At 36.6% G+C, this 23,876-nt stretch overlaps 1 long non-coding RNA gene across 1 annotated transcript; it reads right to left on the bottom strand.

Annotated features, from left to right (window-relative positions):
• Positions 1-3,832: 3,832 nt before the first annotated feature.
• LOC147655353 (uncharacterized) lies at positions 3,833-13,251 on the bottom strand. The gene is made up of 2 exons (XR_015284473.1): positions 8,936-13,251; positions 3,833-4,477 (listed from the first exon to the last, which is right to left on the bottom strand). It is a non-coding gene; the product is annotated as an uncharacterized LOC147655353 (long non-coding RNA).
• Between the last annotated feature and the right edge of the window lie 10,625 nt (positions 13,252-23,876).

Here is a 23,876-nt window from a genome sequence, read left to right as displayed (position 1 = left end):
ACAAAACATTTAAAGGCAAAAGGGTTTGGTTTTTTCCTCTCTTACAGGCCTGTTAAAACATACATGCAAATACTGTGAGCAAAGAGATGCCCACATTTTGGGTATCTGTTATCAGACTTGTGCAAAGGTTTTAGAATTTATAAAAAGATTAGACCAAAAGTCTTCACAAATTGAAATGCCCTTTATTTTAAACTAGGAACAATATTTTTTTCTTTTTTTTTCTTTTTTTTTTTTTTTGCCTGTGGATCTACTTCTTGACCCTGAGCAGTTATTATTCCAGTATATTTCTTAGAGTGGTGTCCCCCATTAGGTGACACCAGAATATAATTGTTTTTAAATAATCAGGTGTTATACTGAGACGTATAAGGATGGCTGATTCATTTTAGATTTAATTACCATAATATAGGGGTTTGCTGTCTATAGTATCAATCACTGAGACACTTTATAGTTGATAATATTAAAATGGCAATAATGAGAATTCTGCTTCATGATGAAAATAATTTTAATCATGGGTAGATTACAAATCCATTTACTGTTACGGTTACTGAGAATTCTATTATCTGCCTCCTATTGTGAAAGATGTTGAAACTTGTTTTCAGGAAATGTAAAAGATTATAGAAGTATGCACTCTATGCAAAGTTTCTATCATAGCAAAGCAACAAAAACCTGCTTAATACCAGGAACTGTTAAAGATGAAACTTGCCAAGGGAACTTGTAGCTGCATCTCTGCATGAACATACACCTGGCTTTGCAGATCTATTTATAGGCTCAAGGACAATGTGGGTAGCTGGTTTAGATTCTCACAGTGATTTCTTCTACTCACAAACAGTTCTTAGCCAGGTGACCAGCTGTTGCCTCTGCAATGAAGTTGTTACTAATTACTAGCCCAAATTTAATGTATAGACATAGTTAATCTAGAGAGTACTTAGTTTTTCTGGTGACTGTACCTCTAATGTTTTCCTGTGACTATGGACCTTTCATTTCAATTATCTCTTACCTTTCTTTTTCTATTTTTTTTTTTTTATTAAATTGCGTTCAACACTAAACAGCTACACAACAGGACTGCCATCAATCTGGGATTGCCTGTGTCTCCTCTATAGCCACACTAAGGCTGCTACCATAGATTCATAGAATTATTTGGGTTGGAAGGGACCTTAATGACCATCATGGTTCCAACCTCCCTGCCATGGACAGGGGAACCTACCAGTGGAACAGGTTACTCAAAGCTCCGTCCAGCCTGGTCATGAACACTTCCAGGGATGGGGCATCACCAACTTCTCTGGGTGACCAGTGCTTCATCAACCTCATAGTAAAGAGTTTTTTCATAATATCTACTCTAAATCTACCCTCTCAGTTTAAAACAATTACCCCTTGTCCTATCCCTACCTGCCCTTGTTAGCAGTACCCATCCTGCTTTCTTGTAGGCCCTCTTTGGGTACTGGAAAGCTGATCTGACAGCTCTCCAGTGCCTTCTCCTCTTCAGGCTGAAAAACCCCAACTATCTCAGCCTATCTTCATAGGAGTGAGTGGTGCTCCAGCCCTCACATCATCTTCATGGCCCTTCTCTGAACTTGCTCCAGTAGATCCATGTTCTTCTGATTGGGGCCCAAGAGTTGGATGCGTATTCCAAGAGGGATTTCATTGGTGCAGAGCAGAATGGAAGAATTCCCACCCTCAGCCTTCTGGCCATACTCCTCTTGATGCAGCCCAGGATGCAGCTGACTTTCTGGGCTGCAAGAGCACATTGACATGTCATTTTGAACTTCTCATCAACTAATATCTTCAAGTCTTTTTTGTAAGAGAGTCTGCCCACTTGGTCGTGAAGCTATTGACAGCAACCCTTTGAGCACAACCATCCAGTCAATTTCTTATCCATGACTGGTCAATCCATCAAATCCATGTCTCTCCAGTTTAGAGACAAGGATGTTGTGTGGGACAGTGGCAGATGCTTTTCACAAGCCCAGGTAGATGACACCAGTCACTCTTACCTCATCCAATAACACGGCAACCCTGTCATAGAAGGTCATCAAATTTTCCAGACACAATTTTCCTTTAGTGAAGCCATATTGATTGTGATCAATCGCCTCCTTGTTTTCCATGTGCCTTAGCAGTTTGCAGGAGCATCTGCTCCATGATCTTGCAGGACACTGAGGTGAGAATGACTAGCCTGTCATTCCCCAGATCTTTCTTTCTTTTTTTTTTTCCTTTTTAAAAATGAGGGCTACATTTCCCCTTTTACTCTCAGTGTGTGGCATAATTGCTTTCTCTGCCAATTCTCTCAGGACCCACAGATGCATCTCATCTCATCAACTCCTTATGCACCTTCATGTTCCTTAGATGTTGTTGAATCTAATCTTCTCTTAAGTGGGGTGGTTCTTCTTTCTCCCAGTCCCAGCTTTTTCCTTCTGATACTCAGGCAGTGTGACCAGAGTAAAGTGACCTTCACTTTCCCATGAAGCTTGAGGGATGTATGGGGATAGTGAAATAAATCTTAGAATCAATCTACTCCCAAAGTACTGTTGTGACTTGAAGGATTGAAGATCTCAGGTAATTTCCTATTCACAAAACAGCTAGGTGAGAACACTGAACTCTAAATGCCCCTAGCTGGCATCTGCACTAGGAGAAGTGGCTGGGATGCAGAACAATTGGACAAGGGGATTTCTCAGGCTAGAAGTGATTTTTCCTGGAGCGCACATGCTGCTGCTGCTGCTGCTGCACCCCTGCAGTGCTGGAAGAGCTGTGATGTCTAAGATCTGTTCTGTTCCAATTTCATTTAAAACAAACAAAGAAACGACACTGAAGTAATTTTAATGTAGGATTTTGGATAGGGTCTTGTACTGCCGAAACAAATAGCATAAGCTTCACCCTCCTGAACCTTGTCTGAAACTGTGTGTGACTATGTGTGCACATATACATTAGCACTGCTTTGATTATATAATGTAATGAGCTCAGTGGATTTATTCTGGATTTACACTATGGAGCCTCAGAGCAGAGTTTGGAACAGTGTCTTGTCTTTAAGATGCCAGTTTTGTAAATGCGTTTCTTTTCTTAAGGATACTGATGAAAATTTATTACTGATTTTTCATGCATAACTTTGCAATGGAATCAGATTTTTCTGTTCCAGCTTCATCACTGTTTCTGAATTGGGATTAAAAATTTTTACAAACTTAGCAGAGAATCAGTTATCATCAAAGTCCCCAGGAGCTCATTTACTGGTGTGCAAACTGCGCCCCACACTGGTCCCCTGCTTTGGAGGAACTCAATGAATAAATTAAATTCCCAGAGACAGCCAGCTTTATAATCCTGGCCTACTGCTCTCCCTTCCTACTTGCATAATTTTTTACCATTCTGGGCTTCATTCTCTGTGTTTGGCCTCTATTGCTGACCAATGGGTCTGGGGGGAGGGACACCAGGGCTCAGGAAGTCTGGGAGCATGACTTACAGGTAGAAATGGGCAAAATAGTAGATGGTTACAGAAGCAGAAAAACACATTTGTAAAATTGGCTGTCTATGGAGAAAAATTGTAAAATATACTGTCTGCACCTTAATTTGCATGAGATATATCATTAGTAAAATGAACAATGATAAATATAGAATCAGTATAGGTTTTTTTTTTTACAAGAAACAGATTTCTTCTTTTTTATTTTATCAGTCTCCTCAAATATATTGCTACTGAACCTTGTTAAGCAGCCATAATTTTATCTGAACAATCAATCTTTTGCTTTATTTTTTACCTTGTGTTTTAAAAAGCATGAGACAAAAGAAAAAAAAAACAACTTTACAGGTAGCATGATCTTCTTTGAGAAAAAGTGAAATAGCAACAGCCAAAAAATCCTCTTAATCAGTTTATTTTGTAACTCAGAAAGACCGTTCGGAAGGGTTTTCATCAAAGTGATTTTCTGCAGATAGCTCATAGGTGATCAGGATATATCCCACTGCTTCAGTACTTCAAATATTTATCATATATATGTTTGCTTGAATCTTGATAAGGGTGAGATTTGGGGCTTATGGACACTGAGATAGGATGTCACCTGAGACATTCATCTGATTCTGAATGCAGACAGAAGGAAAAGTGCCTAGGAGAGGCCAGAAAAGAGGGAGGGAGAGAGTAAGGGACACTAGGAATGGACAGCCCTTGTTCCCAGCTCTAATATCCCGCTGCAATTATTTTGTGGACATCCACTCCTTTCCTGCACAGGAGATAGGGCTATAAGTGTATGTTATTTTTTAATTACAAGGGGGTAGAAAAAATCCTGATGATGGGCTGGAAGGTGCCATTGCATTGTTATTTTTTTCTCTCCCTTCGTTTGCTGATTATGTGAGCTGGGCTCCTTTGCTAGCCGATGATAAGCAGAATTTCCATGTTCTCTGCATAATTAATCCATCTCTGCCTCTCTTCATGCCAACTCGCCCGTTATCGCCGGCACATGCCTGAATTGCAAAAGAATCCGCTCTTCAATTGGAACTTATTGATATTCTAAGAAAAAAAAGAGAGGGGGAAAAAACTGAAAATCCTTAAGTTTAAGCCGCAGATTTTTAAATGGATTAATTTCGCTGCAATCGCAGCCATCTAAGGCGGGAAGGCAGGCAGAGCAAATTGAAAGCATCTCCATGTTTGCAGAATTGGGTCCAGAATGCTGAAATATACTGGCACAGTTCTCTTTTAAAGTCAGAAAATTACCATTCATTTACATCACATGAAATACTTTTTTATGCTAGAAATATTCAAGAGACGTTCCTTAAATGCCTGCTAATGCTAGATAACATTTCTAACTTTCAACATTTTGCTAGACTTTGATATGACATGATAGGAATGCCTGCCAGTGTGGAATATTATATGTACCCGTAATCTCTTTTTATCACATATTTAGATTATATCATCCTCTCCCTAAACCATCCTGAAGTAGTCTTTAAACAATGTACTCTGTGTCGTAGGCTCCTATTTAGTATAATTACATGAGCCAAACTTGGTAGGGCACATTTAGACTTTGTCCAGTATGAAGGGTTTTTTAAAGTGACAACACACGATCCTAAAAATGCAGTTCATGTTTTTCTACCTCTCACAAAGTTAGGCTGCATTTCTTATGGTCCTTTCTACATTTAGAGATTCTGTTTTCACTCATTTATAACATGTGATGTGTTTTGTTATTTCAATGCAGCTCTTGAGGATTGTACTTACATTTTAAAAGGGCTCAGCTGTACTCCATGCTAGCCTGGCACTGCATGTGGAATAACAAGGGATAGTGGCAAGCTAGGACTTTTCCTCTTCCCTCTTTTTTTTTTATTTTTTTTTTTCCCTCAAATAGTACCAAAATCCAAATATTCTTCTCCTTTTATTTCTGTAACGCTAAATTCACATCGTTCATTCCCTCGATCCTAGGAAGCAGCAGCATTCGGCAACACTGAGAGATTTCTTTAATGCCTCAGCTAAGCCACAACGTATCTGGCATTCCATGCCCATATGCTAGAAATCAGCAATTTATGCTGCTGTAGAAGGAAATGTTGACACTCACAGTTAACAGAGGGGGAAAAGTTGCCACACTGACTGCAAATGGAGATTTAGCTGTTAAGAAATCTTTGTTATTATTAGACAGATGTCTTTCATTTGAAAAATACATGGGAAAGAAATTAAAAAAATATGAAGGCACTCACAGGCACATATCAGAGAGAAAAAGAAGAGACATACAGCACAACAATGATATTTGTGGCAACATCTGTTTCAGATACAAAACAATGAGCTTAATACATGGTTGGGCCATCTTCCCCTATAAAATTAACACTTGTAATGAATTTTATGTCACTGGTAAGTAAAGAAAATGCCACTATTCTAGTTTGGATTCTCAGGCAATAAAAAGCAACATACAAGAATGACTAGTGATCACATTAGGATATGTTTTTATAGAGCAGAAAGAGAACAAAGAAGATTTTCTGGTTGCTTCATAATGATTGACAGTCTTAAAGCACCAGTGAACTTGAGGATATTTCTGGCATATTACAATTTTAACATTACAGTTTGGGAAAATCAAAATGTTTGAAAATGCTTGATAGAGAAAGATAGTTATATTTACATTCAACTCTATAAGCTGCTAAGAGAAATAGTTAAAACCATATTTAAAATAATCAAAAATTTTAAACATTTCTGAAATTGTATACTAAGCACATGAATAAAAATCTCTGAAGAAAAATATTTGTGTTTTTTCTGACGATATCTGTAGCATCAATAAGTAGATAGTAAATTAATAGCCAGTATTCAAAATTGCTAGATATATGCATTTCCAATTGTGTGTTACTTTGTTGAAAATAACAGTTTCTAACCTGAGAGAAAAAAATTAGTACAAGTTTATATATATGTACTGCATAATATCACAGAACTTCCTAATCTCTTACAGTGAAATTCTGGCCCTTTTCAAGACAATCAGAAAATCCATATTACCCTTAGTTACACCTGCATTTCATCAAAATTTTAGTACTAAATTTAGTACTAAAATAATTAAATTTAATCAATAGCCAATGTTGATTTTTTATATCAGAAAGTTTCTTCTAATAATTTATACTGCAAACTTACAGCACTGGCATCATTATACCACACAAAAAAAAATTCAAACATGCTAAACTTATTTTAGCTATAAGTAAAATTGTAAATATTAATTAAAAACACATACCTTTTATATTTTTTATATCTATTTATATTCCACTTTTTTATTATCATCCTATTGGGCATAATAGCATTCTGTAATAATTGTTTAAGCAACTATAAAAATTTCCATACTGATTTAGGAACCAAATTTTCTGTACTAACACTTTGAAGGATTTTTCTGGAATACTTTTTTGCACCTGAAAAGAACAGCAACAGCCACAGCAGTGAGGAAAAAGGGAATTTGTAGCACATAGCAATCTTCCAGTTATTCAGCATATTTCATCATTTGTTCAGATGATAAATATAAATTTCTCAAGCTCCTTGTTATCAATCTCTCTATTGATTCAGCCTTTTAGAAGATCAACATGTAGACAAATAAAAAAAGAGATCAGTGCTCAGCAGAAATGTACCCTCATTTAGAAGCCTAGATTCAGTGCAAATCAAATGACTGCAATTTATCCATGCATGGCATTGCCTAGCATTAATCTATCCTCAATTTTATAACTGGAAAGCAACTGTAAATGAATTACCAATTGATTTGTAAATTTTACTTCGAGAAATTTCCTTGCTCCTTCTAAAAATAATACTGTTTAATTTAGGGTTTCTGGGTTTTTTCAGTGTATGAAATCTGTTTAATGTGCTGGTCATCTTTAGACAGTTCTGCAGTGAAACCCGTACCAAGGAAGCTGGGAATCCTTTTCAGTTCCTTGATGCTTGCCCCCTGCATATTGCATTACCTGGCAGGAAGTACTGCACAAGCAACAGATTTCAATACGTATCAGCTACGGTCAAGAGATGAATCAGAATCCTATGGAATGCCGTAGATGCAGAGGGATTTGCCAGGCTGCATTCAGAATATAAAGGCTTTATTGTTTGTTCTGGCAGACATGCATCATCTACAATGTAAAGACTGACTGATATTTAGAATCTTTGGAAAGCTGTTGTGCCTACCCACTTTTACCTTCTGAGGACACGGAAGAAAAGCTAAAGCCCTCATTATGATGGAAGTGTGGCATTGAGTACGACTATGTTGTTAGGTTCCTGTTGTGCTAACCTTAGTAAGGACACCTAAGAAATCAGTTGTGATATGCAGCCCACAAAGAAAGGTCCTTAGCAACCAGAGAGACAAAATACTTAGGCAAGCACAGAGTATTTGATTTGTCCATAAAAATCCTTGTATAGGTTCCATTAAGAGAATTTAGCACCTTGTTATTATAATAATAATTTAAGTAAAGAATAACACAAAATCATAACTCAGTCTCAACAACTAACCAAAAAACTACCCTCCCTTAAGAATAAGTGGGTAGATGCAATGGGAACCTCTCTTTGGAAAGGAGCCTTGATAAAGGTCCTCAAATGATCTCAGGTTTAAGAGATGATCAGCGAGATTACCTGCACATCTAACCTCCTGCTGTAGATATGTAGCAGTGAGACCTTAATAGGGATTTAGGAGGGAACCAATAGATTCAGAAGTGCAGCTGAATAGATGTCTCACTTCATTTCATAATAATAGATTTGCATTTTCATTTTATATCCTGCTCAAAAAGGTACCCTTGACTCCAACTCTAGCCTCCAGGATGAGCTATTGTCAGCAATAGTAAATAAATAACTTATCAGATGTTATCATACATTCTTGTGTTTAAGTGTTTAGGTCTTACATAAGTGTTTAGGTTTAAGAAAACACAAAATTTTCCTATGTGCTGCAATATGGTCAACAAGGTATCCATTAAATACTCAGTGATAGATACAGGGAGATTTCCTTCCTTATTCTCTCATTTGTTTTCCTTGGGACCTGAGAAGAAAACTAAAGCATGTATAATTCTAAATTCAGTTCTATGAAACCAAAGTGAATAGACTAAAAACTCAGTTCAATGAAACCAAAGTGAATGGACTATACACAAGTTTCAGTGAATGTCAGACTGTGTCTTAAAAAGTACAAAATTATTGGTAGAACACTGAATTTATTTGCAGGGTACAATCAATTACTTTTGCCACATATCCTGGCACAGAGCTACAAAGTGGTTCTCTGCATTGGAAAAAAATATAAGAGAGAACAAGAACACTTCAAGAACAGAAGTTACAGTTTAGGTACAAAATGTGTATTTTTACCACTGTATTTTTAAAAAGCCAGAAAATGTAGAAGAAATCTAAACTTTTCCCAGTATAATATATTAACAAAGGAATACTTGCATGAAAAGCCCATAAATACAGTCAACCTTAAGCTAAAGGCGACAGCAGAAGAAAAAAACAGATCATTTCCTGGAACCAGGATTTCCAGTGTGTGCTTTGTGGACTCACCTTGACTGTTATTTGTTGAGAACTGATTGGAATCAGAATCAGAATCAGCCATCCTCTCTGGCCCTGGGGCAGTTTGACTCAGGAGCAGGAGTGCAGTAAGCCTAAATCAGAAAGAGTGCTTTGTAATGTTCAATGGTCAGTGATAAACAAATGAAGTGGCACAAAGCCCCCACTTCATCCACATAGGCTTTCCAAAACAATACCTGATGGTAGGACTTGACTTGAAAATGGAAGGTGGCCTTTGGCAAATAAAAAAGGGGACAACCACTTCAAAACTAGAAGGGCAAATGGACACAAGCACTAAAATAGCAACTGCAGAAATAAGAGATGAGGGTTTCCAGCCTATTGCAAAAAAAGATGGCCCTTCTTGGGGCAAGTGGGGTTGTGCTCAAGTGAATCACAAGAACAAACCACTGAATATTTCCCTCTTGGTGCCACATCTGCAGAACTGTTCTGTTGCGTGATTACAGATACACCTCAACGATGAAGCACAAATCCCTGGAGGAAAAACTTTCCACTGCAGATCTGTTCCAAGGCAGATTGCAGCCTGGTAATAGAAAAGGCAGAGCCGTAGAGTTGCCAGCATTTGACAAATCACAGTAAGTCTCTTTGCCTCAATGAGATAGAGCAAGGAGAGCTCAACTGTCTGAATCTGTGGCATCTAATGAGCAGGAACACAATTACCTAAAACTGTTAACAAAGAAATAATTATTTTTCCAAAGCTGAATTTACTATGGTCTATTGCAGCTCATAACAAAAGTAAAGCTAAAACCTAGACAGAACTGAGCATATTTTTTATTCTTCCATTTGAAACCTGGGATTATTTCCTCCAGGCATTTGGAAGGACAATGCTAGCAGAACCCTGTTTGCCAGTAAAGCTCGGTTTTGGAAATCACCAACAGTCAGCATGAAAATGGGTCCAGTGGTATGGAAATGAGCTCATTACTATTATTTTTTTGCTGGCACATGCACAATTTGTGCTTTTAGAATTTTGAAAAGCGGGACATGAATTGCAAAGAAATAAATGAGTTAACAATATTAAACAGTCAGTTGCTAATTACTGAGCAATCCAAACCTGTGTCTGGAATGACATGCTCAGACATCCAGCTGGACCTCAGGCCATATGCTATCCTACATCCTCACACACAGCTCCCACTACTGTCAAACACTGCAGTGTTGGGTAAAAAGTTCAGTGCACAGATAAAAATATGGTCAGAGATGTATATTTGTAGATACTTTGAAAAGAAGAGTAAGTATCTGCAATTTACCAGTAAAACAGAAAGACGAGAGCTGTAGACAGCAAGGTAGGAAATCAGTTTGATTCATTGTTCTTGTTTCACTCTCATTGCTTTGTTTGTAGCAGAAATGTCCAATAACTCCAGTGCTGTTTTTTTCTCCATAAGGAGGCTACTTACATGGATTTAGAATGCTACTTCATTCTAGTACTACATTTCAGCTGCCATAGATCACATTTGTAATTGTTCAATGTAAGAAATGAAGTTTATTATCTACTTATTGATCCCGAGGTATAATACTTGGCAGAAAGAAACATAAAGAAAATTCTAATATAATGTAGTAAGTTTTAATGGTGTAATTCCAAGGATAATAATATTGCTAAAAATATTATTCCCCTAAGTATGAAAAGTCATTTACCTTTAGCTGTAGGTTTCTTCTTGGTCCTAGCTAAAATATTAACTTTTAATTTATTTGAATCGTATTTCTTATCATGTATTTTCCAGATAGAGACCACCTACATTAAAAAGTGTACATATGCTAAACTAAACCAGATATTCTATGGTATCTTCTTGTAACAATGAAGATTTCATTAAGTATATTCTTCAGTGGTATGATTTCCTAAATTTATGTCATATTATCTTGCATATATAAAAAATAACCCATCATAAATAAATTTCAAAATAATCCAGAGAAGTCTTTAAAAAATACAGGTGTTTGATTTTCATTTGTACAAACATATTTGCTTACATGTGTCGCACTTACAAATTATTTCAGCCTGGATCAGTGATTTGATATTTATCAAACACGTCCAATGTTGTAAATTTGCTGGTGATCACAGTCATGAATCAGTTGCAATAAGGCAGAGGAATCTGCAAGTTTAGAACAATTCCCAGGAACTGAGCCAATACCCTGCACTCCTTTGGGATATTTAGTTGTTATTCTGATGGGCTTAAAATTGTGGCCAAGGAAAGCACATATTTTGTGAGTTTTTCATGAGGAGAGACTGAAGTGGCAGGACTCAAAAATACCCAGATACTTACATCAAGACTTGTTTTTATAATGCTGTCAAACATTACAAACATCTTACTCGTGCAAACAATACACAAGTGTGGTTGTGTAACTAGATTTAAATGAGAGATATTTAAACAATTAAGAATTAAAGCAACTAGAATCATAGAATCCTTTAGGTTGGAAAAGATTTGTAAGATCTTCAAGTCCAACCATTAATCCAGCACTACCAAACCAACCACTAAACTACATCCCCAAGTGCCACATCTACATGTCTTTTAAGCAACTTCAGTAATGACTCCACACTTTCTTGGGCAGCCTGTTCCAATGCTTGACAACTCTTTCTGTGAAACAGCTTCTCCCAATAACCAAACTGCCTTGTCACAATTTGAGGCAATTTCCTCTCATCCTATCCCATTTTACTTGGGAGAAGAGACCTACTCTTACAACTTCTTTTCATGGGGTTGTAGAGAATGACAAGAAATCCTCTCAGCTTCCTTTCCTCCAGGCTAAACACTGCAGGTAAACACCCCAGCTCCCCCAGCTGCTCTTCACAGGACTCCTGCTGCAGATCCTTCCCCAGCTCTCTTGCCTTTCTCTGGACATGCTCCAGCACCTCAGGGTCTCTTGTATTGAGATGCCCTAAACTGAGCATAGGATTTGAGCTGCAGCCTTTCCAGTGCTGAGTACAGAGGAATGATCCCTGCATGAGTCCTGCTGGGACTATAGATACTATACATATAGTACAGATATATTATATTATACATAGAGTACAGATTTTTTATTTATTACAATTACAATATATTGCACACTATTTCTGCAAGCCAGGTCACCATTGGCCTAGTCAAAGCAGTAGCTCATAAAGGACAAAATATCATAGTAGAAAGATTTAGGTTATACATTATAAATTCCTTCACAGAAAATAAATATTCCTTAATATAAAGATACATTAACAACTTGGTAGCATCATTTAAGAACAAATCCTCTATGATTTGGACTAATATTTTTCATGCAGCTAGTCAACACTGTATCTGTGAAATGTGAATTCAAAATGAAGATTATTCTACCAGCGAAAAGCTGGATATTTGCACATTTGCTTCCCATATTCATTAAACATTTTCATGCAGAAAACAATAAAGAAAAATCCCATGGAAAGCTGAAATCCTAAGCAACTAATTTTCCACTTTAGGAAGAGTCTCAGTGATCACTGTGAGCCTTATTATTGCTTTATTTGTGGGAATTACTAGCTCTTAAAATGTTGCAAATCTGAAACATGCAACCATTTACATTACAGTAATATTTAATCGAGAACTGAGAATTCTGAGATAGTTTACAAGTGGAGCTACTATAACACTTCTTGTAACATTTTTCCATTAAGAAGTTAAGAAACTGGATTAATTGCTTCATGACAATGTTTCTTTTTAAAAACTGCAGTTTCCATGCAGCAAAACATAAATGCTGTATATTGTTGCCAGCATTAGTCTGTTTTAAAATACTGCTTTTCTCCCCCAAAAGTTTATGGTGTATGTACATAGTCTGCATTCTATTACACTAATTCATGCTATAATAACCTAATAAATCAGAGATCTTTAAAGAACTCAGAACTCACACAAATGTATGTGTGGTTTGTGTGGGAACAAAACCAGAGATTCTTCAAACTCCATGCAGTCATAATACATTTGTAGGTTGCAAAATGTTATGTATGGCAGATATTATTAATTTGAAAGGGAAAATAATTTCACATTTCTAAACTGGACATGTGTCTACTTACAAATTACATTATAATTACATAATTTTGTCCTCCCTATTAGGTATGCATAGCGATAGAGAAACTGGGGGACAAATCTGCAAAACACCTGATGAAAATGTAAATGATATCTGGCATTCCTTGATTTACTTGAAAGTTATTATAAAAGTTGCAGTAGCTAAAAGGTATTGATTTTTAAAATAAATGTGTACTTTAAAGGTGACAGCATGTAGTAGAGCATAAGTGCAAATTCAAATTATCTATTACTTTACTATAAATAATCAAGTGCAATTATTAATTATGGTATTCAATGGTTTTATAGCCATTTTCATATATTGTCAAAAAGTATATTAGTAACAGATAATAAAATGAAGTAGATACTACGTATATTATACTTCTGAAATACACATTTTTGAGTGAAAATGTTCATAATCCATCGAATACAGGTTATTACTAATTTTTGTAGAAGGTGTAGTTCGGATTCTTCTCAGAAAAAAACCCCAACTTTTAAGAAATAAAAATTATGAAGTCTGTAGTATCGTGTCCTACACAGTCGCTGTTGCTTATGACTGAGGCAACTTCACTCAGAAGACAGAAATACTCTTTCAGCTGATAAGAGCTTTTTGATTCAGTTTTCTGCCCTATTCAAAAGTCATGTTGAATATCTAGATCTTTTGCTTCAAAATTCCACCCTGAACTGCAGGTGAATTAAATGAAATCCAGTCTGTTGACTGTACAAGAGAAAGGTATGTGGACAAAAGGTTATGCGCAGCTGACAAAAATCCACTTCTCAGTGGGATATGTGCAGAACCATTAAAAAAAGCTCACTTTATAGTAGTTACACTTATTAATTCTCTTGCGTGGTTAAGTGAAGCATATTTCATACACCTTGTTTCCATTGCCAGCTTGTCAAGCATATTTGGACTCAGGAGTTCCTTCAGTCTGAAGGACAGGCTTCAACCACCTGAACTTGCATTTTCAGTGGATGGACTGGGAACATGCCTGTTTGGGATGTGCCCTGGAATAATTTTGCTGCTGTTACTCACTTGGTGAGTAATTTGGGAACAGAGTGTGTGTGTTAAAGCAGTCTCCTGCATCAGGAGGAAAATATCTGCATCCTGTAGCTTGGAGTTTTGTCAGACAGGGCCCTACCACAGGACAACTGGGTTTTCTTGGCAGGTATTCATATTGTGCTTAAACATTTTTGTGAAAATACAAAGTGCCCTGAAATTTAAAGTCCACCAAGATAGTGCCACTTTAGGTGGTTGCATATAAGCACGTTTCTATGGTCCTATTCAGAAATTAGTTTATAATAAGTTTATTATATATAGCAAAATATATGCTTTGATTTCAATAGTGTTGTAAAGGTCCCGTTTAAACAAACCCAGAACCAAAAATTTTGAAGAGAGAATAATGTTTACCTTCATACAGTAAAGACAGAAGAGTTTATTCCTAACTGTACTTATAATCCCTTCTGCAGGAAGTATCAGAATATCCTCAAAGATATTTAGATTGCTGAGGCACATTTTCTAATGAGCTTGTTTGTGATCATCAGCACTTAGATAAAGCCATTAGAAAGGAAAGAAGTAAATGGGGTTTTTTATACTCTGCTGTATTTAATGAATTATGGATTTTTTAAAAATACTTGATTTTTTTCACACTATGTATCTTGAGAAGCTTTAAAACATTGCATAATTTGCATCTTGGATAATGAAATTTTCATTAATAAATATATAAACCATAAATCATTTATTCATACAGTGTAATGTAGCAGTTTATTACATACTGCTTGACTTTTGTAATCAGGGAATCCCCTGATGAAAAAAATAGCACAATATTAATTACCAGCACCATCTGTGCTAAACAATAGGAAAAACAATATTTTAATACAATGACTTCATGCATGTCAGTTATCTTCAACATTAAACCCTGCAGTTTTGTTGATGGGGTTTACCTTCTACTCATTTAAATAACTGATGTTCTTACAAAGGTTAAAACTATGAATAAATGAATTAAAATTAAATGTAATGAAAAATACCAATAGATACAGCTTGGATCAAGTTCATTCATCAAATAAGTGACTATACAGGTATAGATACACCTATATTTACACGTGTATTTTTAAATTTCCCTACAAATATTTTTTTCAAATGTTTTGTTTCAACAAAATTATTTACATGCTTATTACTCTCAGAAGACTAATGTTCAGCTTCTAAGAGTTGAAGGGGTTTTGTGATTTTTTTTTAATGGATTTGTTTGTTCATTTTTTTAAATTAGCACAATTCTAAATACATAATCCTTAAAATAGAAATATCTACTTGTCAGTATTGTGAATGTACGTTGTTTTGATGCACACAAAAATACTTAAGGTGCATTTAGTACTCTCTGGATGTGTGAATTCAGGTGAGTTTGTTTCTCTCACTATAATAGCTAACATGTTACTCTTATATATCCAGGTACTGATATTGTTTAATGGTTTAATGAGTTTTAAAATTATTCTAGCTAAATCAAAGCTATACCTATGAGTATATTTCCTTCTTGAAAAATTCTGCCATAGGAGCCAGAAAGGCGTATTAGGATGAGGACAGCATTCAAATTCACTGATTGAGTCTGCCATGGGAAAATCTTCAAAGTGCCTCGCCTATATCCATATTACCAATGTCCAACATCTTTCTCTCTGCACAATCTTATTATTTGTTTACTTCTGACACAATAATTTTCTCTCAGTAAATTGTCATCCTGTTCAATAATAATATTTAAGCATACACCAATTACTAGAAGTGTTTTTTTCCGTATCTATCATATATTGAGGTTGCCTATTGACTTTCAACTTTCCCCATAACATCTGTTTTAATTTTTCAGTACTTCAAGACTATGCATTCACGGTCTTCAAAGGTATATGTCAGAATGCTAAGAAACCACAGTAGGCTGTGTCCCAGCATGCATATGCTTTTGGTGACAATTATTCAGGTTTGTTATTTAGAATTCTCACTTTCATACACACTTTCATAAGTATTGTGTATAACATTGTTTGAAGAAATTTATCTGAGAGAAGACAGTAATGAGAGTCCCAAAGCCTTAAGAACTGCCCAGAGCATTTATTTACCGTAATAAAAATAAAATGCTTATTTACAGCCATCAGCTCATCTACTGAAAGGCAGTGTGAATTCTCCCAGCCCCTGGGCAATCTGCTTTTCCCAGGCCTCTAGTGAGCTGAACATTATTCTCTAGCAGTGTATGTGCACTTGACTGTGCCAAAGGCAGGCTGCTCCCTGCTCTCTGCATGGTGTCCTACCCACCCTGCAGCTGGCTGATTTTCAGGCTCTTCCATACCACACATGGAGAGCCATGACACTGGCTCAGAATCATGGAATTGTTTAGGTGGGAAAAGACCTCTTGGATCTTTGAATCCAACCGACCACCACTAAATTATGTCCTAAAGGGCCACGTACCTCCAGGGACAGTGACTCCACTATTCCTCCAGGCAGACTCTTCCCATGCTTGACAACCCTTTCTGTGAAGAAATTCTTCCTGTTGTCCAGCCCGAACCTGCTCTGGCACAACTTGAGGCCATTTCCTCTTGTGCTGGCTGCTTGTGAGAAGAGCCTGACCCTGACCTGGCTACAGCCTCCTTTCAGGTAGTTGTAGAGAGCAATGAGGTCACTCCTGAGACTCCTTTTCTCCTGGCTAAACACCTCCAGCTCCCTCAGACACTCCTCATATGACTTGCTCTCCAGACTCTTCACAAGCTTTGCTGAAGGAGACGATGGCTTTGCAGACATCTACCATGTGCTACAGTTGAGTGACAAGCCAAGGAAACCTTTCAGACAGAACCATAATTCTCCTTAATGCTCTGTATTAGAAACAAAGATATACAGGAAGACTTTGCACTTTTGAACTACGACATACTGGTACTCAGCAAACAGTAATACTTTATTTTGACATCTCCAGATACTGTCTCAGGGATTCTGTAGCTTCTTGCTGTCAGTGGATTCATGTTCAAGCTAAATCCATTCAGGTATTCATCTCCTTACCAGGGCTATCTTGGTCTGCTACAAAAGTCGCAAATCTCATCTGATACTCCCTAGGGACAGCTATGCATTGCAAATGCTGTCTAATTTCTTTTTTTTTACTCATTTTGATGTATGTTTTTATGTATGTTTTGTGGTCACTGCTCCATTTCCATATCAGTCATTCTTTTCTTGAACCAACCTGGCTCTTCCCTCCAAGTATTTTCTGGGAATCAATGAAAAGATTTATTTTCTCCTTTGCAACCTAACAGTTTTCTCAGTTGTGAACATGACTCCAGGCTGATACCCAGTTCCATACCTGCATAGCTTTTCTCATTTCATGTTTCTTCGATTGTCCTTCATTTATTAATTAAATGGCACTTCCTCAGAATGTTTGTTCCAATTCTTACCTTTTTTCTTCTCAAAGAAAATGTCCTCCTCCAATTTGTCCAAGTTTGTGCTTTTCAGTGCTCACTTTTCCCAGTGTCAGTCCAGACTGCAAATGGACTATTAAGCAGAATTCATTTATTGCTCTTAGTGATTGGGTGACTTCCTCTTTCTGCTGCCTGCACTTCATTATTTGCTCTTACTCTCTTAGACCTAAGTGCTTCTTCTGGCAACAGTTTTCTCACACATGCAGATAATTTCTATGTCTCTATATATTCTTATCTAATTCAAATATATTATTATAGGCAGTTTTACTCTTGCCTATACAACATGTTTTTCACTTTTTAGTGGTGACTTCTCTTATATGTCAAGGCTTTTCTTCTGAGGATTTTCAGCTCTCATCCATTCTCTTTTCAATGTATTTCTAGTCTCAGATACTTACTTCTTCTTGCTCTTTTCTTTCTGGTTGTTCTTTCCTCCCAGTTGATCAGTAATTTTTTTCAAAATTTTATTTTAATTGTTCATCTTTTTCTAATCTTCAGTGATTTCTCCCCATCATTATCTTCTCTATCTTGCTTGACTAGGCAGAGCCAAAACCTTAGACCCTCCACTCTACACCACTGGAAAAAATAAAAAAATTGTCTCTATAGAGATAACTCTTCAATGGTGTTACAGTTAATCAACTCTTACAATTTGTTTCTTAGCCCTTAGTTTAATTTATCCACTGCCTTCTTCATTCTTCCTCACTACTCATACTCTCTACTTGGAGTTACAGAATGGTTTGAGTTGGAAGGGACCTTGGGTGTCATTTAGTTCTGATCCCATTGCCATGGACGGGGACACCTTCCACTAGACCAGGTTGGTCAGAACCCCATCCAGCCTGGCTTTGCTTCCAGAGATGGAGCATCCACACCTCCTCTGGGCTACCTGTGCCAGAGCCTCACCACCCTTGCAGTAAAGAGTTTCTTCCATAGAATGAGGAAAGATGAGGACATGATCATAGAGACTTCATACAGTATGGGGCAGATCTCACTTGCCTTCAATACCCAAATAGTTGTGCTGATAATACCTGAGAAGGATTCTGCTTTAAATTTCTGTTATCCTGTATTTTACGTATCAGGACAAGGTATTTTAGAAACATGAATGTTTCATTTAATGTTTAAGGTCTCTCAAATAGAAAAATAATAGCTAAAAAATGCATACTAAATAGTAGATTGAAGGGGTACAAATTCTGCTCATGTCCTAGCTTGTCAACCCGAAACTTGAAATTTGAATATTGTATTTGAAATCTTTAGAAAATATCCAGATGCTGAAAAGATATACTTTTTGAATTATTACTGTACCACAAAATGCCTACATTTTCATATAACAAGCACTAAACTGACAATCTTCCAGTATAGGATTCTGGTATTTAATTTGCATTAGTAACTACAAAATACTGTAAATACATTACAGAAAGATGGAAATGGTGACTTTAACAGACAAAACTTCCTAGAATGGTTCAGCTGAAAGCAAGTTCGAACTTTGTGTCAGTGAAGATTTGTACCTGGCTTTTCAGTTAGGTGGGAGAGGCAACTCATTATGATCTCTGTTCAGAACTGCTGGTTAGTGTGTAAGAGGTGGGGGGAAGTAGTGCTGCAATGGGCTTTAAATAATTTTCAGTCCCTGGAGTACTTTGAATGTCACTGAGCCTCATCTGAACACTCCTGAAGAGTGAGCAAGCCATGTAAAAGCCAGATCCAGCATTCAGAGCCTGCCACAGGGATACAGGAAATACTGCTCCTGAAATACAATCTCCTGATATCTTTGCTTTTATGGCTAATTATGGTGGTGAAAACCATTAAATAGAGTACATAGAGAACTGATGGGGTATCTGAACATATACCCAAAACATATATAGTCCTTATATAGAGATAGATTATATGTGCAGGATTCATATTTAAGATTGTGATGGAAAGCCACAAATTACTCTTGTTCTCCAATTGTGCAGTGTATAACTTTACATAAAGACAAAACTATCTCATTATTTAAATTCTATAGCTGATATTAAAAATTAGATTTTCTTGATTATTTTTCTGTTCCATTTATTGATCAGTTTGCCTTTTAGTGATTCTTCAAAGACTTCTGATAGGACACTTGTATTAGAATTTCTTCAGTGTATTTAAAATAGCTTCCCAACAATGAGGGAGTATTTTTAACCCTACTCTCTCTAAATAGGAGTACTTTTCTGAAGAATGCATATGGTGTTCAGACATTAGTCATTTGACTTACTACCTAAACAAAATGCCCAAGAATCATGAACTAGAGGTCTTTGTTTTATAAGTTGGGCTCCACTTATGTAAATAATGCATTTAAAAATGCAGTCTTTTTAAAAAGACTTATGTTACATATAGGCACATGTTTTAGCTAATAGTCTGTAGAGCTGACACTTACAGGTAAGGTATTTATGTGTTTGTGGGTTGGTAAATAAATCACTTCTAATGAGGCTTTCTAAATAACTACTCTCTTATTTTTTCCTTAGAAAGTAAAAACATTAGAAATAGGACACTTCATTTAGCTACCAAGCAAAGCTTAGTTTACTAGTTCATTTCTTCAAAAAAGATGAAATATACTTGAAATGCACCAAGCAAGGGTAAAACCAAGAAGCCCAAGGTGGGGTGGTGAGGAAAGGAGGGCAAAAAGATAATTTTCTAAGAAAAGCAGTATTTTCTACCTTCCACTTGAGAGAGAAGCAGGAGGCCAATGAGGACATACAGACTGTAAATAAAAAAACTCATGTTGCACCTCTGGCAGATTACAACATTTTCCACTTCTGCTATTCCTGAGGTTCACCAATACCTGAGTTTATAAGGAAGAGATTAGTAAATTAAAGGCAGGAAAGAAAAATATGCTCTGATAACCATCATCCTTATCAACACCAACCAACTCCCAGAAACACAGGACAACCATTTTTTGCCAGTCTATACAAAATTATATCTCATAAATGGAGCAAAAAGTAGAATTTGAAAGAGGTTTATCTGCATATTACCATTGTTTCAAACATGTCTTGAAAGTCTGAAATTGCACTATGTGAAGAATGAATAATATTACAAAACACCCACAACAAAGTGGCAGTGGCTATGGTTAGGTGAATTTTCCAGCTTAGCCTATTTAATTTCAGTTTTACACATTTACTTTAAAATTTTTTTTCATTGAGTCATGTATAGAATCAAAGGCCCTTCTAGAAAGCTTTGTAATTTTAAGATTATTTCATATTAATTTAATTTTACTATCAATCAAAGGCTGTAGTATGTGACAAGCTTTTGAGTGCCAGAGAAAATAATCCTTTATTGCTGTTGTTGTTTCATCAACAGGAAGGTTACATAGGGCATTACTTCTGTAGGTCAAGCCTACTGTGCATGCTGGGGAGCCTTTCTTCTCCCCTCTAAGTGCACTGGCTACAAACATTCACATCCCCTGTAATTTGCCAGCACTTTGCAGCTCCTTGTGTTCCTTATTTCATTCTAGAGTTTCTAGGTATATCCCCACCCTTGCTTTTCTCCCAGAACAGGACACCCTCTTGTCTTACCTTCCAGCCAGAGTGTCTTGAAAACCATTCATTCAGGGATTTTCGTATTTTAAATGCTGAAAAGAGATGCACAGGTGAAAGTCTAAAGGCTGATGCAGAGGCATTTTTAGGTTCTGGATGCGATAATCAGAGTTCCACCCACTTTGATTTTCCCTGTTCAACCCACTGATTCAAAGAAATTGATTAAATATAAAATTCCAGATATGACACAGTAGAAGTAGACAGAAATTCCATTGAGCTGCATGTTGAATCTCCCTTCAGTTTAGCAGTTATGCTGCTGCTACCACCTCTCTGCTAACCTATGGACAGCAAGGCAAAGCTGTTTTCCTTAAAATACTTTAAATACACAATTAAACTACAAGGCCTTCTTAAAATGAAATTATTGCAATTGTGAGAACCATTCTTTTTCAGTAGTTAATAGCCCCAGTAGTGTGAACCAAGTTAGTTGTCATGTTTTTTGCTTCTCAAGGTATTCTTTTGTTAGTCCCAGATAGGGGCAATTCTTTGTCTGTTTCTCCATCATTTTGTTTCTACAATACCGTGTCAAAACTGACTAATGGGGAGCAATTTCTGTAAGGATACTACATATTCCTATTCAATACTAAAATGACTATCAATACATATGGAATACCAAAATCACACTATATGTTTTAAAGAGAAATGTGAATACCTAGAACTTTTAGTATGTCATTTTTACGCATAATAATATGCATTTTTCTTATAAATAGTTATGCTATACTTAGTATAAGACAGACAGCAACATTACATAGCCCATTAAGTGAAAAAAGATGTATTCAACAGTAAAATACAGTTAGAAGTAATTAATACACTAATTTTTTTCCAAGGGCTTTCTATTGGTTAAGTTGAAGTCCTTGAATACATGGACTCTAGGTTTTATGTATCTGGGCAGTATATAGATGATGAGAGCCACTGAATTTAATATATGCACTGAACTACAGAAAGGCGTTATAGCTTTTGATTTTCATGCTGAATCTCTTTTTTTGTGCAGTTTTCAGTGCACACAGTGATGTTTTTCCATGTCTAAGCCACCTTTGCTGAAACCAACTAGCTGGAAGACCAGCTGGAGACCTTTTCAAAATATACTTCATAATCTTGAAGGAAGGGTATTCTTATTTTTCTGGCCAGCAGTAAATTTTCTACCTCAGTAGCATGGCTTATGGTACAGTATTAAAGATCCAAGCTTTCACAGCAGGTTGTATTGGCTATGTAAGCTTACACTGATTAAGCTTCTAGGAAGAAACAGTCAAATATAAATACACAAAACAACAACACAAATTCTCAATTGAACTTAGCTAAATCAATGAAATGTGAATTGTGAATTTATCTCACTTTAATGTACATTATACAACTAAACCCAATTTAAGAAACAGTCAAATCCATGGCCTATAGATTAATCCATATTGATATTTTCCGTGCAGTGTAATTTCGACTTTCCAGCACAAGATATCCAATACTACTGCTCTGTCTGTTGACAGTCACATTGGATTCTTTTAATAAAATCTAGTATTGCATTGCTGCTAGACTGAACAAGAAGTGAATTTCCACATGGAAAATTTTGGAAGAAAAGTAGATTCAGGTCTCATTATTACTACTTCCAAAGGCAATAATACATACTCTCTTTTTGACACATAAAGTCTATTGATACATACTATGGAAATGAATATGAAAATCACCACTAATTACTGAAGGATCACACTTGGAAGATGTGGCCTGGAGCCTGGACTCTTCCTCACCTGCTTGACTGTAAATTACCCTCTAGTGGCTCTTTGGAGCATACAGTCTTTGCAGGTATCACTGCTTCTTTTGTAAACAAGGTGAGGTGACAGCATCTTGCTGACATTCATTGCCTATAAAATAATTATTATATGGAAATTATGAAGACTGTAATAATACTGCTAGGCTCCATCCACACCCCTGCCAGGCACACCACAGAATTCTGTCACGGCACACCTGTATGCAACTCAGAGCTGGAGCCTTACTGCAAAATCTGGCTCTTTGGCTCATTTTCTCTCATGCCTTTGAAACCTAGTTAAGATTCTCCAAAGGTGCTAGGTTTTCCTTAAAAAAAAGAGTCAACATTTCAAAATGACAGTATTTCTTATGGCTCCACTGTTTGGCAGAAGGGTTTCCAATGAAACTCATGAAGATTTTCCTGGCATTCCACATGGCATTTTACTTTGCCATCTGCTGGTGGTCCCCAGCTTCCAGGTTCCTCTGTTTTAGCTTACTCTTTCTGTGAAAATCTTCCAAAGCTGGGAGCTCAAATCCACAAATAGTCTATGTGGACTTTTCTCAGTGGCTTGACTTTGATGTCAGGTAAGACTTCACTCACCACATAATGAGCATGATGACCTTAGTCCTTCCATTTTCCCTGGATCAGAGCTGGATCGTCTTGCTGTCAAGGCACTGATCCCCCAGTGCTATCTTAGCTGCCTGGAAGGTCTGGCTCAGGCTGTGACTTTGAGTTTCCTGTTTCTCTGCCTTAGAGCCAAGGGCAGGCAGAGGTTGGTTGATTTACCTTCTCATTTTCATTTAGAACATAGATACAAGGCAAGCCATAAAAACCCAGAAGGCTCAGAACTTGTGTTCTTGTTCAGTTTCACATAGAATTTTTCAAATTCTCTTGAATGGAAATAAGAATCTTCTGCTTTGGTTTTGAACAGAAATTCCCAGTTTCTGCTGAAACTGAAAGTGAAAAAAAAAAAATCTTCAGGGAAATTAACATATTAAATATCACATATATTTGGAGTCAAATGACCTGGACATAAGAGCAATGTTTTCTTTTTTTGCTTCCCCTTGAATGCTCCCATGCAGTCTCCTCAGTGTCATCAATGTGCTGAAATATGCTATAATCACTGTTTTCCACTGTCTGATGGTCAGCATGCACATGAGCTTTTCTCATAGCACAGAGAATAACACAGTCACTCCATCTTGTAACCTTGGAAAATTAAAGCAAATTTTCCC

Source organism: Cyanistes caeruleus, chromosome 1 (assembly GCF_971803275.1).
Source record: "Cyanistes caeruleus chromosome 1, bCyaCae1.hap1.1, whole genome shotgun sequence".
Taxonomy (NCBI): domain Eukaryota; kingdom Metazoa; phylum Chordata; class Aves; order Passeriformes; family Paridae; genus Cyanistes; species Cyanistes caeruleus.
Note: the sequence above shows the minus strand (reverse complement) of the source record. Positions and strands in the feature narration are given on the sequence as shown.